At 46.3% G+C, this 19,770-nt stretch overlaps 1 pseudogene across 1 annotated transcript in view; it reads right to left on the bottom strand.

Annotated features, from left to right (window-relative positions):
* The window catches only part of LOC311119054 (serine/threonine-protein phosphatase 6 regulatory ankyrin repeat subunit A-like), a 28,908-nt pseudogene extending 9,401 nt beyond the window's left edge, over window positions 1-19,507 (bottom strand). The window contains exons 1-9 of the transcript in view: window positions 19,477-19,507; window positions 19,374-19,444; window positions 18,873-19,073; window positions 13,345-13,432; window positions 12,725-12,876; window positions 6,911-7,114; window positions 6,449-6,527; window positions 6,087-6,201; window positions 5,672-5,818 (exon numbers count right to left, since the gene is read on the bottom strand). The product of the transcript in view is annotated as a serine/threonine-protein phosphatase 6 regulatory ankyrin repeat subunit A-like (transcript). The remainder of the gene's footprint in view (window positions 1-5,671; window positions 5,819-6,086; window positions 6,202-6,448; window positions 6,528-6,910; window positions 7,115-12,724; window positions 12,877-13,344; window positions 13,433-18,872; window positions 19,074-19,373; window positions 19,445-19,476) is intronic.
* Window positions 19,508-19,770: the final 263 nt, after the last annotated feature.

The following is a 19,770-nucleotide window of genomic DNA, read 5'->3' as shown; positions in this document are numbered from 1 at the left end:
GTGGCTTTCAATCAATCAATCAATTTTATTTTATATAGCCCTTCATACATCAGCTAATATCTCGAAGTGCTGTACAGAAACCCAGCCTAAAACCCCAAACAGCTAGTAATGCAGGTGTAGAAGCACGGTGGCTAGGAAAAACTCCCTAGAAAGGCCAAAACCTAGGAAGAAACCTAGAGAGGAACCAGGCTATGAGGGGTGGCCAGTCCTCTTCTGGCTGTGCCGGGTGGAGATTATAACAGAACCATGCCAAGATGTTCAAAAATGTTCATAAGTGACAAGCATGGTCAAATAATAATCAGGAATAAATCTCAGTTGGCTTTTCATAGCCGATCATTAAGAGTTGAAAACAGCAGGTCTGGGACAGGTAGGGGTTCCATAACCGCAGGCAGAACAGTTGAAACTGGAATAGCAGCAAGGCCAGGCGGACTGGGGACAGCAAGGAGTCACCACAGCCGGTAGTCCCGACGTATGGTCCTAGGGCTCAGGTCTCTCAGTTGGCTTTTCATAGCCGATCATTAAGAGTTGAAAACAGCAGGTCTGGGACAGGTAGGGGTTTCGTAACCGCAGGCAGAACAGTTGAAACTGGAATAGCAGCAAGGCCAGGCGGACTGGGGACAGCAAGGTGTCAGCATGCCCGGTAGTCCTGACGTATGGTCCTAGGGCTCAGGTTCTCAGAGAGAAAGAGAGAACGAGAGAATTAGAGAGAGCATACTTAAATTCACACAGGACACTGGATAAGACAGGAGAAGTACTCCAGGTATAACCAACTAACCCCAGCCCCCCGACACATAAACTACTGCAGCATAAATACTGGAGGCTGAGACAGGAGCGGTCCGGAGACACTGTGGCCCCATCCGAAGAAACCCCCGGACAGGGCCAAACAGGAAGGATATAACCCCACCCACTCTGCCAAAGCACAGCCCCCGCACCACTTAGAGGGATATCCTCAACCACCAACTTACAATCCTGAGACAAGGCCGAGTATAGCCCACAGAGGTCTCCACCACAGTACAAACCAAGGGGGGGCGCCAACCCAGACAGGAAGATCACGTCAGTAACTCAACCCACTCAAGTGACGCACCCCTCCTAGGGACGGCATGAAAGAGCACCAGCAAGCCAGTGACTCAGCCCCTGTAACAGGGTTAGAGGCAGAGAACCCCAGTGGAGAGAGGGGAACCGGCCTGGCAGAGACAGCAAGGGCTGTTCGTTGCTCCAGAGCCTTTCCGTTCACCTTCACACTCCTGGGCCAGACTACACTCAATCATATGACCTACTGAAGAGATAAGTCTTCAGTAAAGACTTAAAGGTTGAGACCGAGTCTGCGTCTCTCACATGGGTAGGCAGACTGTTCCATAAAAATGGAGATCTATAGGAGAAAGCCCTGCCTCCCGCTGTTTGCTTAGAAATTCTAGGGACAATTAGGAGGCCTGCGTCTTGTGACCGTAGCGTACGTATTGGTATGTACGGCAGGACCAACTCGGAAAGATAGGTAGGAGCAAGCCCATGTAACGCTTTATAGGTTAACAGTAAAACCTTGAAATCAGCCCTTGCCTTAACAGGAAGCCAGTGTAGGGAAGCTAGCACTGGAGTAATATGATCAAATTTCTTGGTTCTAGTCAGGATTCTAGCAGCCGTATTTAGCACTAACTGAAGTTTATTTAGTGCTTTATCCGGGTAGCCGGAAAGTAGAGCATTGCAGTAGTCTAACCTAGAAGTAACAAATGCATGGATTAATTTTTCTGCATCATTTTTGGACAGAACATTTCTGATTTTTGCAATGTTACGTAGATGGAAAAAAGCTGTCCTTGAAACAGTCTTGATATGTTCGTCAAAAGAGAGATCAGGGTCAAGAGTAACGCCGAGGTCCTTCACAGTTTTATTTGAGACGACTTTACAACCATCAAGATGAATTGTCAGATTTAACAGAAGATCTCTTTGTTTCTTGGGACCTAGAACAAGCATCTCTGTTTTGTCCGAGTTTAAAAGTAGAAAGTTTTCAGCCATCCACTTCCTTATGTCTGAAACACAGGCTTCTAGCGAGGGCAATTTTGGGGCTTCACCATGTTTCATTGAAATGTACAGCTGTGTGTCATCCGCATAGCAGTGAAAGTTAACATTATGTTTTCGAATAACATCCCCAAGAGGTAAAATATATAGTGAAAACAATAGTGGTCCTAAAACGGAACCTTGAGGAACACCGAAATGTACAGTTGATTTGTCGGAGGACAGACCATTCACAGAGACAAACTGGTATCTTTCCGACAGGTAAGATCTAAACCAGGCCAGAACTTGTCCGTGTAGACCAATTTGGGTTTCCAGTCTCTCCAAAAGAATGTGGTGATCGATGGTGTCAAAGGCAGCACTAAGGTCTAGTAGCACGAGGACAGATGCAGAGCCTCGGTCTGACGCCATTAAAAGGTCATTTACCACCTTCACAAGTGCAGTCTCAGTGCTATGATGGGGTCTAAAACCAGACTGAAGCATTTCGTATACATTGTTTGTCTTCAGAAAGGCAGTGAGTTGCTGCGCAACAGCTTTTTCTAAAATTTTTGAGAGGAATGGAAGATTCGATATAGGCCGATAGTTTTTTATATTTTCCGGGTCAAGGTTTGGCTTTTTCAAGAGAGGCTTTATCACTGCCACTTTTAGTGAGTTTGGTACACATCCGGTGGATAGAGAGCTGTTTATTATGTTCAACATAGGAGGGCCAAGCACAGGAAGCAGCTCCTTCAGCAGTTTAGTAGGAATAGGATCCAGTATGCAGCTTGAAGGTTTAGAGGCCATGATTATTTTCATCATTGTGTCAAGAGATATAGTACTAAAACACTTAAGTGTCTCTCCCGATCCCAGGCCCTCGCAGAGCTGTGCAGATCCAGGACAGCTAAGCCCTGGAGGAATACGCAGATTCAAAGAGGAGTCCGTAATTTGCTTTCTAATGGTCATGATCTTTTCCTCAAAGAAGTTCATGAATTTATTACTGCTGAAGTGAAAGCCATCCTCTCTTGGGGAATGCTGCTTTTTAGTTAGCTTTGCAACAGTATCAAAAAGAAATTTTGGATTGTTCTTATTTTCCTCGATTAAGTTGGAAAAGTAGGATGATCGAGCAGCAGTGAGGGCTCTTCGGTACTGCACGGTACTGTCTTTCCAAGCTAGTCGGAAGACTTCCAGTTTGGTGTGGCGCCATTTCCGTTCCAATTTCCTGGAAGCTTGCTTCAAAGCTCGGGTATTTTCTGTATACCAGGGAGCTAGTTTCTTATGACAAATGTTTTTCGTTTTTAGGGGTGCAACTGCATCTAGGGTATTGCGCAAGGTTAAATTGAGTTCCTCAGTTAAGTGGTTAACTGATTTTTGTCCTCTGACGTCCTTGGGTAGGCAGAAGGAGTCTGGAAGGGCATCAAGGAATTTTTGTGTTGTCTGAGAATTTATAGCACGACTTTTGATGCTCCTTGGTTGGGGTCTGAGCAGATTATTTGTTGCGATTGCAAACGTAATAAAATGGTGGTCCGATAGTCCAGGATTTTGTGGAAAAACATTAAGATCTACAACATTTATTCCATGGGACAAAACTAGGTCCAGAGTATGACTGTGGCAGTGAGTAGGTCCAGAGACATGTTGGACAAAACCCACTGAGTCGATGATGGCTCCGAAATACTTTTGGAGTGGGTCTGTGGACTTCTCCATGTGAATATTAAAATCACCAAAAATTAGAATATGATCTGCTATGACTACAAGGTCTGATAGGAATTCAGGAAACTCAGAGAGGAACGCTGTATATGGTCCAGGAGGCCTGTAAACAGTAGCTATAAAAAGTGATTGAGTAGGCTGCATAGATTTCATGACTAGAAGCTCAAAAGACGAAAACGCCATTTTTTTTTTTGTAAATTGAAATTTGCTATCGTAAATGTTAGCAACACCTCCGCCTTTGCGGGATGCACGGGGAATATGGTCACTAGTGTAACCAGGAGGTGAGGCCTCATTTAACACAGCAAATTCATCAGGCTTAAGCCATGTTTCAGTCAGGCCAATCACATCAAGATTATGATCAGTGATTAGTTCATTGACTATGACTGCCTTTGAAGTGAGGGATCTAACATTAAGTAACCCTATTTTGAGATGTGAGGTATCACGATCTCTTTCAATAATGGCAGGAATGGAGGAGGTCTTTATCCTAATAAGATTGCTAAGGCGAACACCGCCATGTTTAGTTTTGCCCAACCTAGGTCGAGGCACAGACACAGTCTCAATGGGTATGGCTAAGCTGACTACACTGACTGTGCTATTGGCAGACTCCACTAAGCTGGCAGGTTGGCTAACAGCCTGCTGCCTGGCCTGCACCCTATTTCACTGTGGGGCTAGAGGAGTTAGAGCCCTATCTATGTTGGTAGATAAGATGAGAGCACCCCTCCAGCTAGGATGGAGTCTGTCACTCCTCAGCAGGTCAGGCTTGGTCCTGTTTGTGGGTGAGTCCCAGAAAGAGGGCCAATTATCTACAAATTCTATCTTTTGGGAGGGGCAGAAAACAGTTTTCAACCAGCGATTGAGTGCTAAGACTCTGCTGTAGAGCTCGTCACTCCCCCTAACTGGGAGGGGGCCAGAGACAATTACTCGATGCCGACACATCTTTCTAGCTGATTTACACGCTGAAGCTATGTTGCACTTGGTGACCTCTGACTGTTTCATCCTAACATCGTTGGTGCCGACGTGGATAACAATATCTCTATACTCTCTACACTCGCCAGTTTTAGCTTTAGCCAGCACCATCTTTAGATTAGCCTTAATGTCGGTAGCCCTGCCCCCTGGTAAACAGTGTATGATCGCTGGGTGATTCGTTTTAAGTCTAATACTGCGGGTAATGGAGTCGCCAATGACTAGGGTTTTCAATTTGTCAGAGCTAATGGTGGGAGCCTTCGGCGTCTCAGACCCCGTAACGGGAGGAGTAGAGACAAGAGAAGACTCAGACTCAGACTTCGACTCGCTACATAATGGGGAAAACCGGTTGAAAGTTTCTGTCGGCTGAATGAGCGACACCGGTTGAGCATTCCAACAGTATTTCCCTCCAGAAGCCATGAGAAAGTTGTCCGGCTGCGGGGACTGTGCGGGGGGATTTATACTAACGTTACTATCTGTACTTACTGGTGGCACAGACGCTGTTTCTTCCTTTCCTACACTGAAATTACCCTTGCCTAACGATTGCGTCTGAAGCTGGGCTTGTAGCACAGCTATTCTCGCCGTAAGGCGATCGTTCTCCTGTATATTATGAGTACAGCGACTGCAATTAGAAGACATCATGTTAATGTTACTACTTAGCTTCGGCTGTTGAAGATGTTGACGAACCATGTCCAGATAAAGCGTCCGGAGTGAAAAAGTTGAATGAGGGAAAAAAGTTGCGATGGAAAAAAGGAAAATAAAGTAAAGTTGGCAGCAAAAACGCCCAGGAAAATGACTCTTCTGTCTCGGGACATTCACTCCTTGGAGGAGAAGTTTCACTTATATCATCTAATTATAAATTAATGCAATAATAAATCGTATGTCCTAAAGCGACAAAGTTCTACCAAGAAATGTCTCATAAACAAACACATGTGTAACTGTAACACGAGATTGTAGTTTTTCTCTTTCCAGTTCATGAACTAAATATTCCTTGGTGTAAAGCCTGGACCAGTCCACTCACCCAACAGCTGCTGCAGCATGTAAACAGGTCCTTCCAAAGTCGTCAGGGGTGTCTATATCAAAGCCTGATGAGAGGAGCTTCCGACAGCAGTCAGAGAACCCACTGAGAGCAGACAGGTGGAGGCGGAACATCCCATGGACGCCTCGCCTGCAACACATTTTTACATTTTAGACTTTAAGCAGACACTCTTATCCAGAGCGACTTACAGTTGATTCAGCTAAGATTGGAAACAGCACCACATCACAGTCCTCATTAAACCCCACAGCAGATCAACACATCAGCATGCTGCAATGCCCTGTCTATCAACCCCCCACACACCACAATGTGTTGAGCATAGTCTCCAAGCGGGAATTCGGTCAATGACAGAATTGCAGATGCATGTTGCATTTTTGCTGGAAACTGTGTGTGTTCTCACTTGGCTGTGTCAGCTCTGTTCGTGATGAGTGTATTGATGAGTAACTCATGGCCGTAGCGAGCAGAGATGTGCAGAGGTGTGTTTCCATTCTTTTCTTCACAGTCGATCTCAGCACCTACAGAACACACACACACACACACACACAGACACACACAGACACACACAGACACACACACATACACACACACAGACACACACACACGTCAACCACTTGACCCTAGAGGCCTCATGAAGCTTCATGTTCAACCACATTGCAAGTAACATTGCTCTGTGCCAGTGAATCATGGTTTGAAGACAAAAGACAATGCTGAAGAGCCTACTGGTTCATATATATTCAGTTGAGAGCATTCACAGCGACTCACCATTCTGGATGATGGCTTGAGATCTGGAGAAGCGTCCGTGGATGGCCGTCATGTGGAGGGGGGTCTTTCCATCTTTACTCTGCAGATAGAAAGACAAAGATGGTTCACACGGCAGTCTGTGCTGCTGACCACAGGCAAAATCAAACACGTATTGGAGGAGCGCTTGATGGCATTTAGTTTGCATTGTTAGGCCTATTCCATTGGTATTTGAATGTAGACCAGGGCCAAATACTAAGCCATGTGCTGCGTCAGTGTGTGCGTCCCAAATGGCACCCTATTTATAAGTACACTACTTTTTGAACCAAAGTAGTGTACTTATAAAGGGAACAGGGTGCCATTTGGGACACAGGCAGTGTCATCACGGCTCCTTGCTCTATGGGCCCCTGGTCAAAAGTAGTGCACTACATAGGGAATAGGGTGTTATTTAGTTCAGACACAGTGTTGGTCATCCGGTCTCCTCACCTTGATGTTGACGAGGGCCCCGTTGCCCACCAGCAGCTCCAGGCAGAGCGCCCCATGGCGCGAGGCGGCCGTGAAGTGGAGTGGGGCGAAACCCTTCTCGTACACCTGGTTCACGTTGGCGCCACACTCGATCAGCTCATTCACCACCACATCATGCCCGTTGTAGCATGCCACGTGGAGGGGGGTGTTACCGTACCCATTGGGCTAATTTATCTGGAGGGAGCAAGGGAGGGAAAAGAGTGGAGAGAGAGAGAGAGGGGGGGGGGGGAGAACAAAACAATACATTCCTGATCAGGTCACTTGGTTCTGAAAACCCCCTGGTCCAACCTCTCTCTCTTCATTACTTGGTTCTGAAAACCCCCTGGTCCAACCTCTCTCTTCATTACTTGGTTATGAAAACCCCCTGGTCCAACCTCTCTCTCTTCATTACTTGGTTATGAAAACCCCCTGGTCCAACCTCTCTCTCTTCATTACTTGGTTATGAAAACCCCCTGGTCCAACCTCTCTCTCTTCATTACTTGGTTCTGAAAAACCCCTGGTCCAACCTCTCTCTCTTCATTACTTGGTTATGAAAACCCCCTGGTCCAACCTCTCTCTCTTCATTGCTTGGTTATGAAAACCCCCTGGTCCAACCTCTCTCTCTTCATTACTTGGTTCTGAAAACACCCTGGTCCAACCTCTCTCTCTTCATTACTTGGTTCTGAAAAACCCCTGGTCCAACCTCTCTCTCTTCATTACTTGGTTATGAAAAACCCCTGGTCCAACCTCTCTCTCTTCATTACTTGGTTCTGAAAACCCCCTGGTCCAACCTCTCTCTCTTCATTACTTGGTTATGAAAACCCCCTGGTCCAACCTCTCTCTCTTCATTACTTGGTTATGAAAACCCCCTGGTCCAACCTCTCTCTCTTCATTACTTGGTTCTGAAAACCCCCTGGTCCAACCTCTCTCTCTTCATTACTTGGTTATGAAAACCCCCTGGTCCAACCTCTCTCTCTTCATTACTTGGTTCTGAAAAACCCCTGGTCCAACCTCTCTCTCTTCATTACTTGGTTATGAAAACCCCCTGGTCCAACCTCTCTCTCTTCATTACTTGGTTCTGAAAAACCCCTGGTCCAACCTCTCTCTCTTCATTACTTGGTTATGAAAACCCCCTGGTCCAACCTCTCTCTCTTCATTACTTGGTTCTGAAAACCCCCTGGTCCAACCTCTCTCTCTTCATTACTTGGTTATGAAAACCCCCTGGTCCAACCTCTCTCTCTTCATTACTTGGTTCTGAAACCCCCCTGGTCCAACCTCTCTATCTTCATTACTTGGTTATGAAAACCCCCTGGTCCAACCTCTCTCTCTTCATCACTTGGTTATGAAAACCCCTTGGTCCAACCTCTCTCTCTTCATTACTAAGCTAGCTAGCTAACACACCTCCTGGATTAGCTGGTGAGTTGCTAATAGCAACGGTTGCAACTAAAAACAATATCCTTTTAGCCAGCTACATTCGTTCGCAGCGACGCCGTTTTTCAAACAAAGTCAACACAGTAGCCATTGCTAGCCAGCCAACACTACCAGCAGGCTGTGGTAGCTAAATACAATATCTTTGTGCTAGCTACCCAACGTTTAATCGTTGCTGCGTTATGAAAGGTAAGCTTGGCTTCTTATATGGTGTTGAGTTAAGCTTAAACCATGTATTTAGATTGTAGGTAGGTATTGTAGTTTGGTATTATAGGTAGCTTACTCAGGTAGTTATTGAAGGTTATTGTAGGTAATTATTGTAGGTAAGGACTGTATTCGGCGGACTCCGGCGAAGCACGAGGCTAGCCTACCCACTACTTGGACCAACAAAGCTAGCTAGCTAGCTAGCGGGTAGCTACTGGTAACTCTTTGCAACTATGGTTAATTGTTTCCAATGTTATTTCATGGTTAAGAGTACCTGTGATTGAGCCAGCTAGCTGCTACCATTCAGCTGTTTTTCTAACCTCATCCGAGGCATTAACGTTAGGTGGTTGGTAGCTGCTGTACTTAATTATAGCTACTGATAACAGTCTGCTGTAGTTTACAACAATTCTAATTTCTAAAGTGGAAGTTGGGAGAGTTTTACTCGGGTGGTTCAGTGAAACAATTATAGTTTCTGAGGTGGAAGTTGGGAGAGTTATATATATATTTTTTTTTTTGGTGAGGGAGGCCTGCTCTCTCCTTTCCCTGATGTTTAGTTCATTTCATCCCGATCTCCTCTGCATTATTGTAGCCATCTGCTGCAGCCTGTCAACTATGCCTCTGCCTATCCCTGTTCTCTCCTCTCCGCACAGGCTACACAAACGCCCCACACCGCGTGGCTGCTGCCTCTCTAACCTGGTGGTCCCTGCACGCACCACACACCTCAGGCAGCCTCTGGAACTGCCGTTCTGCCGCCAACAAGGCTGACTTCATCCCAGCCTATGCCACCCTCCAGTCCCTCGACTTCCTGGCACTGACGGAAACATGGATTACCACTGAAAACACTGCTACTCCTACTGCCCTCTCCTCGTCTGACCATGTGTTCTCGCATACCCCGAGAGCATCTGGTCAGAGGGGTGGTGGCACAGGAATCCTCATCTCTCCCAAGTGGTCATTCTCAATTTTTCCCCTAACCCATCTGTCTATCTCCTCATTTGAATTCCACACTGTCACAGTCACTAGCCCATTTAAGCTTAATATCCTTGTCATCTATCGCCCTCCAGGTTCCCTTGGAGAGTTCATCAATGAGCTTGACGCCTTGATAAGTTCCTTTCCTGAGGATGGCTCACCCTTCACAGTTTTGGGGGATTTCAACCTCCCCACGTCTACATTTGACTCATTTCTCTCTGCCTCCTTCTTTCCACTCCTCTCCTCTTTTGACCTCACCCTCTCACCATCCCCCCCCACTCACAAGGCAGGCAATACGCTTGACTTCATCTTTACTAGATGTTGCTCTTCTACTAATCTCACTGCAACTCCCCTCCATGTCTCCGACCACTACTTTGTATCCTTTTCTCTCTCGCTCTCCTCCAACACTACTCACTCTGCCCCTACACAGATGGTAACGCGCCGCCGCAACCTTCGCTCTCTCTCTCCCACTACTCTCTCCTCTTCCATCCTATCATCTCTTCCCTCTGCTCAATCCTTCTCCCTCCAATCTCCTGATTCTGCCTCCTCAACCCTCCTCTCCTCCCTTTCTGCATCCTTTGACTCCCTGTGTCCCCTATCCTCCCGGCCGGCTCGGTCCTCCCCTCCAGCTCTGTGGCTTGATGACTCATTGCGAGCTCACAGAACAGAGCTCCGGGCAGCTGAGCGGAAATGGAAGAAAACTAGACTCCCTGCCGACCTGGCATCTTTTCACTCCCTCCTCTCTACATTTTCTTCATCTGTTTCTGCTGCTAAGGCCACTTTCTACCACTCTAAATTCCAAGCATCTGCCTCTAACCCTAGGAAGCTCTTTGCCACATTCTCCTCACTGCTGAATCCCCCCCCCCCCCCCCCCCTCTCTGTGGATGACTTTGTCAACCACTTTGAAAAAAAGGTTGACGACATCCGATCCTCGTTTGTTAAGTCTAATGACACTGCTGGTCCTGCTCACACTGCCCTACCCTATGCTTTGACTTCTTTCTCCCCTCTCTCTCCAGATAAAATCTTGCGACTAGTGACTGCAGGCCGCCCAACAACCTGCCCGCTTGACCCCATCCCCTCCTCTCTTCTCCAGACCATCTCCGGTGACCTTCTCCCCTACCTCACCTCGCTGATCAACTCATCCTTGACCGCTGGCCATGTCCCTTCCGTCTTCAAGAGAGCGAGAGTTGCACCCCTTCTCAAAAAACCAACACTCGATCCCACTGATGTCAACAACTACAGACCAGTATCCCTTCTTTCTTTTCTTTCCAAAACTATTGAGCGTGCCGTCTTTAGCCAACTCTCTTGCTATCTCTCTCAGAATGACCTTCTTGATCCAAACCAGTCAGGTTTCAGGACTGGTCATTCAACTGAGACTGCTCTTCTCTGTGTCACGGAGGCTCTCCGCACTGCTAAAGCTAACTCTCTCTCCTCTGCTCTTGTCCTCCTAGACCTGTCTGCTGCCTTTGATACAGTGAACCATCAGATCCTCCTCTCCACCCTCTCCGAGCTGGGCATCTCCGGCGCGGCTCACTCCTGGATTGCGTCCTACCTGACCGGTCGCTCCTACCAAGTGGCGTGGCGAGAAGCTGTCTCCGCACCACGTGCTCTCACCACTGGTGTCCCCCAGGGCTCAGTTCTAGGCCCTCTCCTTTTCTCCCTATACACCAAGTCACTTGGCTCTGTCATATCCTCACATGGCCTCTCCTATCATTGCTACGCTGACGATACACAACTAATCTTCTCCTTTCCCCCTTCTGATAACCAGGTGGCGAATCGCATCTCTGCATGTCTGGCCGACATATCAGTATGGATGACGGATCACCACCTCAAGCTGAACCCTGGCAAGACGGAGCTGCTCTTCCTCCCGGGGAAGGACTGCCCGTTCCATGATCTCGCCATCACGGTTGACAACTCCGTTGTGTCCTCCTCCCAGAGTGCGAAGAGCCTTGGCGTGACCCTGGACAACACCCTGTCGTTCTCCGCCAACATCAAGGCGGTGACCCGATCCTGCAGGTTCATGCTCTACAACATTCGGAGAGTACGACCCTGCCTTTACACAGGAAGCGGCACAGGTCCTAATCCAGGCACTTGTCATCTCCCGTCTGGATTACTGCAACTCGCTGTTGGCTGGGCTCCCTGCCTGTGCCATTAAACCCCTACAACTCATCCAGAATGCCGCAGCCCGTCTGGTGTTCAACCTTCCCAAGTTCTCTCACGTCACCCCCCTCCTCCGCACACTCCACTGGCTTCCAGTTGAAGCTCGCATCCGTTACAAGACCATGGTGCTTGCCTATGGAGCAGTGAGGGGAACGGCACCTCCGTACCTTCAGGCTCTGATCAGTCCTTACACCCAGGCGAGGGCATTGCGTTCATCCACCTCTGGCCTGCTGGCTCCCTTCCTCTGCGGAAGCATAGTTCCCGCTCAGCCCAGTCAAGCTGTTCGCTGCTCTGGCACCCCAATGGTGGAACAAGCTCCCTCACGACGCCAGGACAGCGGAGTCACTCACCACCTTCCGGAGACATTGAAACCCCACCTCTTTAAGGAACACCTGGGATAGGATAAAGTAATCCTTCTACCCCCCCCCCCCCCCCCCCCCAAAAAAAAAAAAAAAAAAAAAGTATAATTGTAAAGTGGTTATCCCACTGGCTATAGGGTGTTTGTAGTCGCTCTGGATAAGAGCATCTGCTAAATGACGTAAATGTGCCCTTGAGCAAGGCACTTAACCCTAATTGCTCCTGTAAGTCGCTCTGGATAAGAGCGTCTGCTAAATGACTAAAATGTAAATGTAAATTACTTGGTTATGAAAAACCCCTGGTCCAACCTCTCTCTCTTCATTACTTGGTTATGAAAACCCCCTGGTCCAACCTCTCTCTCTTCATTACTTGGTTATGAAAACCCCCTGGTCCAACCTCTCTCTCTTCATTACCTGGTTATGAAAACCCCCTGGTCCAACCTCTCTCTCTTCATTACTTGGTTCTGAAAACCCCCTGGTCCAACCTCTCTCTCTTCATTACTTGGTTATGAAAACCCCCTGGTCCAACCTCTCTCTCTTCATTACTTGGTTATGAAAACCCCCTGGTCCAACCTCTCTCTCTTCATTACTTGGTTATGAAAACCCCCTGGTCCAAATCACTGGCTCTAACCTCTCTCTCTTCATTACTATTATGAAAACCCCCTACACATTTGAATGCGTGTTGACTCACATCCACACCAAGGTCCAGGAGGTACTTGACCACACTGATCATTCCACTGGAGGCTGCAGAGTGGAGAGGGGTGTAGGCCTTCTTGTTTTTACAGGACACCTCTGATCCATGAGAGGCCAGCAGTTTCACCACCTCAATGTGCCCTATGGTAGAGAGAGAGGGGAGGGATAAATAGAGAGAGAGAGAGAGAGAGAGAGAGAGAGAGAGAGAGAGAGAGAGAGAGAGAGAGAGAGAGAGAGAGAGAGAGAGAGAGAGAGAGAGAGAGAGAGAGAGAGAGAGAGAGAGAGAGAGAGAGAGAGAGAGAGAGAGAGAGGAGGGAGATAGTAAGGGGGTTAAGAGAGAAACAGAGATACAAACACAGAGAGATAGGCAGAGAGAGGGAGAGATAGATTAGTTTACAGTGGTACACAGCACCATAAGCAACACCTACATCATGTTAGTACAACTGAAAACATCTAATCAACCTACTTAGTACATGATTCTGACATAATAACACACTAGACGTGGCTCATACAGCTGAGCTGTGAGACTAACACACAGTCCATTCATTCATTCATTCATTGGTATAAAGGACATTAGTCAGAATGTAAATGATGTGGTAAACTCATCACCCATGTAAGCAGCCCAGTGGATTGCTCGGCGATCCTTCTTGTCAAAGGCATTAATGTTGGCTCCTCTGGAGAGAAGCAGCCTCACCATCTAACAGGGAGAGGAGAGAGAAACAAAACACAGGTTGAGGAAAACTAAACAGCAAAATCCGCTAAATCTGGCTTCAAAGCCTTCCCTTTAAAATTATATATTTTGTATTCACAATGAATGAAAGATAACATGTAAAGACATGGTACATTTCTCCCCTTTTAGTCCCCCTTTGACCTACCCCTCCCCCCAGAATGCCTCCAAACACATTTAAAAAGAAAGGGAAAGTAATTGAGTTACATGTCAGAAAACAAAACAAAAGTATACAACAACGTTACTTCAAGCAAAAATTTAATAGCCTAACAATTTCAGGTGATTAAGTGATTTTATAGGCCTATATAGCAGTAATCTCAAGGTGGGGCCAAGAGTACTAATCTGGAGGAAGTGTTTGGAGCTGTTCAAAATAGTATATCATCGGGTCCCAGGAGGAATAAAATGAGTTGGTTGACCCTCGAATGGTAACTTCATTTTTTCTCATTTTAGGAACAGCTTCAGATCTTTGAGCCAAAGAGAGGCTAAGGGAGGATTGATAGATTTCCAATCCAATAAAATCCTTCTGCGGGCTAACATGGAGGCAAAGGCAATGGCATCTAGCTGTCTATTGGTCAGAGAAGGATTGTTGTTTGGTACTCCAAAAATAGCAATTTCTGCACTAGGCTGCAACTTTATATCAAATGCTTCAGAAAGGGTTTTAAATAGTGGACAAATAATCTGCCAGACGGGGACAGGACCAGAACATGTGGGTCAAGTCCGCCAAGGAGCTTTTACACCTGTCACATGTACCATCAATATTTGGGTAGAATTTGGACAATCTGGCCTTACTGAAATGGATACGGTAAAGTACCTTAAACTGTATAAGGCTGAGCCGGGCACAAGAGGAGCTTCCATTTACCCTCAGTAAGGCATTTCACACTCAGATCGGATTTTATTAAAAGCCTCCTCTGAACAAACTCAAGCATACAACTAGGGCTGTGATGGTCATGGAACTTCAGGTGTCGGTGATTGGCGTGTCTTATGTACGTGGTCATCGACAAAACTGACAGCTGACAGGGGGGCGGGACGGACATTAGCAAAGGAAAACATTAGCGCGTTTAGGCCAGTCTTGCTCTCAAGTTTGGGGAAGCTAATTTTCTCCATGAAAAATATCAAGCATTCCATGCATCATCACATTTGCAAACTTATTTAAAAAAAAAAAAATTGTTCACCTTTATTTAACCAGGTAAGCCAGTTGAGAACAAGTTCTCATTTACAACTGCGACCTGGCCAAGATAAAGCAAAGCAGTGCGATAAAAACAACACAGAGTTACATTTGGGGTAAAAAAACATAAAGTCAAAAATACAACAGAAAATATATATACAGTGTGTGCAAATGTAGCAAGTTATGGAGGTAAGGCAATAAATAGGCTATAGTGCAAAATAATTACAATAGTATTAACACTGGAATGCTAGATGTGCAAGAGATTATGTGCAAATAGAGATACCGGGGTGCAAAAGAGCAAAATAAATAACAATATAGGGATGAGGTAGTTGGGTGGGCTAATTTCAGATGGGCTGTGTACAGGTGCAGTGATCGGTAAGGTGCTCTGACAACTGATGCTTAAAGTTAGTGAGGGAGATAAGAGTCTCCAGCTTCAGAGATTTTTGCAATTCGTTCCAGTCATTGGCAGCAGAGAACTGGAAGGAATGGCGGCCAAAGGAGGTGTTGGCTTTGGGAATGACCAGTGAGATATACCTGCTGGAGCGCAGACTACGGGTGGGTGCTGCTATGGTGACCAATGAGCTAAGATAAGGCGGGGATTTGCCTAGCAGTGATTTATAGATGGCCTGGAGCCAGTGGGTTTGACGACGAACATGTAGTGAGGACCAGCCAACAAGAGCGTACAGGTCACAGTGGTGGGTAGTGTATGGGGCTTTGGAGACAAAACGGATGGCACTGTGATAGACTACATCCAGTTTGCTGAGTAGAGTGTTGGAGGCTATTTTGTAAATGACATCGCCGAAGTCAAGGATCGGTAGGATAGTCAGTTTTACGAGGGCATGTTTGGCAGCATGAGTGAAGGAGGCTTTGTTTGCGAAATAGGAAGCCGATTCTAGATTTAACTTTGGATTGGAGATTCTTTATGTGAGTCTGGAAGGAGAGTTTACAGTCTAAACAGACACCTAGGTATTTGTAGTTGTCCACATACTCTAGGTCATACCCGTCGAGAGTGGTGATTCTAGTCGGGTGGGCGGGTGCCAGCAGCGTTCGATTGAAAAGCATACATTTAGTTTTACTAGTGTTTAAGAGCAGTTGGAGGCTACTGAAGGAGTGTTGTATGGCATTGAAGCTCGTTTGGAGGTTTGTTAACACAGTGTCCAATGAAGGGCCAGATGTATACAAAATGGTGTCGTCTGCGTAGAGGTGGATCTGAGAGTCACCAGCAGCAAGAGCGACATCATTGATATACACGGAGAAAAGTGTCGGCCCAAGAATTGAACCCTGTGGCACCCCCATAGAGACTGCCATAGGTCCAGACAACAGGCCCTCCGATTTGACACACTGAACTCTATCTGAGAAGTAGTTGGTGAACCAGGCGAGGCAGTCATTTGAGAAACCAAGGCTATTTAGTCTGCCAATAAGAATGCGGTGGTTGACAGAGTCGAAAGCCTTGGCCAGGTCGATGAAGACGGCTGCACAGTACTGTCTATTATCAATTGCGGTTATAATATCGTTTAGGACCTTGAGCGTGGCTGAAGTGCACCCATGACCAGCTCGGAACTTATGTAAAATAGCTGACTATTCCTAATGTGATTAGTAAATTGGATAGTCATAATTTAGGCTAATAATATAACTCAATCACAGGCTGTTCAATGCAGCGGGTGGTGGAGTAGGTTTCTTTTCACTGGAAAAATGTGGCCTTTTATTATTTTAAAATCACGCAATTCTACTACACTTTATATGACTAGAGAGATTAGCAGAATCTTTTTCAACACGACTTTCAAGTGGCACTGACCCAGTGATAAAGACAGTGAATATGCACACTCACCGGGGATATAGCCGATGCCAATAATACTGTTCCCTCAATTAAGTTGAGGATTTTGATCATTAAAAAGACATTAGTATTTTCATCTTCTTCTCTTTGAAGCAATAAGCCAATTGCTTTCCAAACTGTTTTCCCTCCATTGTATTTTGAAAAATTGCGATATGCCTGGTTGAGCCTCTCTTTCACTGACATTCACAACTCAACAGTCATCTATTTGGAAGCCTATTCGCCGCACCCGCTGCCTTCCGACAGGCTACGCGATTTAAAACAATCCAGAAGAAGCTAATGATCATGCTTTCTGGTATAGTATACACACGTAACATGTAGGATTCCCAGAATATGTTCTATATTCTCATTATTAACTCATTATAATCAGTGGTTTAATTAGAGTATGATTGGCTAAATAAAACAATGGGCCTATGGTAATGCAACATTAAGTGATTCAAGGAAACTAGCCTATTTTGTTTGTTTATTTGCTCGGGCATCTGAATTACAATTATTCATGAACAATAATTTTGCATAGCTTATTCTTTTAACATTGAATAGCCTATAAATGGTTATTACAGCTTAGTTATTAAAACTTAATTTCTCACAAGAATGAGGTTGTGAATTGGGAGGTTCAGCTCGGTCTGGGCCTTACTAGGTCCCTCTTTTAAATCGCCAGCTCTGCTAAAAAGTGCCCACCAGAGTTCTACATAGGCCTAGAACACGGCCTGTGCTCTGGCTTCACATTGATGGTGACAGCGAGATGGAGATTGTGGCCAAAGCAATTTAGCCAAGGCCAGTTCAGTTGCCTCACTTCAGCCACAATGTTGGCCCTGTTGTCTGTGGCGATACAGGACATTAGATTTTCGTCAAGGGCCCAGTCAAGGAATTCCGGAATGTAGGTTGTTTCCAAACAGTTGGATTTCAGTGTCCAGTCTTTCGTCAGATAGTGCACTGTTAGGTTCATGTAAGGAGTCATATTTACACTTGACCACATGTCCATATTCAGTGCAAAAATAAACAAATCTACGTCCTTTAGCTCTGCCTTGTCACGGTGCTGTGTATGGGTGTGGTGTAGAATCAGGCGCAGGCAGCAGAGGGTAAGTCCAACAAGACTTTACTGAGCACGAAAATTAATCCAAAACAGCCCGGAGGCAAAAGACGCACACAGGCGTAAAATACAAGCGCACACACAGGTGCGTAAATCTCTCCTCACAAAACGAGGAGGAAGCTCAGGAAAAATAGCGTACCGACACGGGTAGCGCAACCACGACACGAACAATCACACACAACACAAACCTAACAACAAGGAAACTAAATAGGGTGCTAAATGAGACCTAACACAAAACAGGTGTGACTAACAAACAAAACCAAACAAACAAGAAACATCGAGCGGTGGCAGCTAGAACTCCGGAGACGACGACCGGCGAAACCTGCCCGAACAAGGAGGAGGAGCCGCCTCGGCCGAAACCGTGACATGCCTGAACCTCCCCCTTCACCTTGTTGAACAAGGTAGGGACCGCTGTTTGAGACAAATACTTTCTCCCCGGTAACTCGTATAGTCTGTCAAATTTCCAGAGCATTTATTTGAAGGCGGGTTTCTCCACCGTTCGTAAAGGCACCATTCCTATGACTAAATAACGAGTTCCAGTGTCTGGCAGTGCTCGCCACTTATCGGTGTCCCGTTTGTGGTGCTGGAATTCTTAGTAGGTAGCCTATGGGTTTTGCGCATATTCTGCAAACAGGCTGGCCAAGTCATCTGGTTCTCCATCGTCGTTAGGTGTGAAACTGAAATGTGCCCAAACAGGTTGTTATGTTTTTTTTTTTGCTATGAGAGCCATCTTTTTCACCTCACTCCTCTGATCTACTGTAACAATGAAAAAGGTCAGAGGTGAAGGTCAGAGGTCAGAGGCTACCCACCCACCCCCAGCCTGTAGGCTATAGATCTAGAGGTACTATAGTTACCCCCGGTCCCCACTTTTCACCTCACCCCCCCCCCCCCCCCTCTTCAATTAACCTGAATTGACCTTCAAAGATTCTCTCCTATTCGCGCATAGAGCAGATTTGGTGATTGCGGTGCATCAAAAGATAGTCCATCTATTAAACTGTCTATATCTCCTCCAACTAAGTCAGCAAAACAATACCATATAATCAATAGTCAACACTCCCGCTATGGATAAAGTATATCTACATTAAAATAAAGGTGATAAAACATTTTATGGAGAGAAAATCATACTTCTTTTTGGTTTTGACGGTAATTTTATTTTCATGGTGTTCTTCATCCAAAACCGTCAATGTCACGGTTATCCAATTACCGTCACAGCCCTACATTCAACCATTGTAAGTAATCGGATGCACAGTAAGCTCAACATGGGGATAGGACAGGTATAAAGTGTAGACTACAGTGTGTAATCATGTCCATGCTAATTGCTAACCTCCTGGTGTCCACTGAAGGCTGCATGGTGCAGCGCCGTGCGCCCGGCCCGGTCTGACACGTTCACGTTGCTGAGGAGAGGGACCAGGGCCTCGGCCCAGCGGACTGCCTTATTGGCCGCAGCGATGTGGAGCGGCGTTTGCCAGTTCTTGTCCCTGGCGTTCACATCAGCAGAGTGTTTCAATAACACCTGGACAGCCTCCTACAGGAACACAGTTCAAATAATAATAATAATATGCCATTAACAGACGCTTTTATCCAAAGCGACTTACAGTCGTGCGTGCATACATTTTTGTGTATGGGTGGTCCCGGGGATCGAACCCACTACCTTGGCGTTACAAGCGCCGTGCTCTACCAGCTGAGCTACAGAGGACCACAGTCCAAAGTTGAACAAATCATGTTCAACTTTGTTTAAAGTGCATTTAAAAATCACAACACACTTAACAGTCAAACACATATGCACAGGAGTGTGTGTGAGGGCTGACAGTATCAGTACACGTACCTCACTGCAGGAAGCCAAGGCCCGGTGCAGAGGAGTGAGCCACTTGTTGTCTTTGGCATTTACTCTGGCTCCTGGGACACAGACAGAAAAACAGGTGACAGACCGACAGGGGGACAGACCGACAGGGGACACATTCAGTGCCTAACAACACACTATACAATACAAGTAAAATGATATACAACATAATTCTGACAAAATAAATGACATACCTGTACACGAAGAGACAACACACAATAGCTTAGCCCTTGGTGCAGCCACAGCTCTCGGGCACCTGCGTGAGCACATAGAAACTCACTGTCTAATCAGAGACTTCAACACATTAGTTCCCACAATGAGTTCATCAACCTGCCCATCAACAATAAGCACTGGGACTACATAACAGAAGCCATAAAGTTGC

This window comes from Coregonus lavaretus (assembly GCF_964263955.1).
Source record: "Coregonus lavaretus genome assembly, contig: HAP1_SCAFFOLD_3693, whole genome shotgun sequence".
NCBI lineage: Eukaryota > Metazoa > Chordata > Actinopteri > Salmoniformes > Salmonidae > Coregonus > Coregonus lavaretus.
This window is presented reverse-complemented; position numbering and strand designations above follow the sequence as displayed.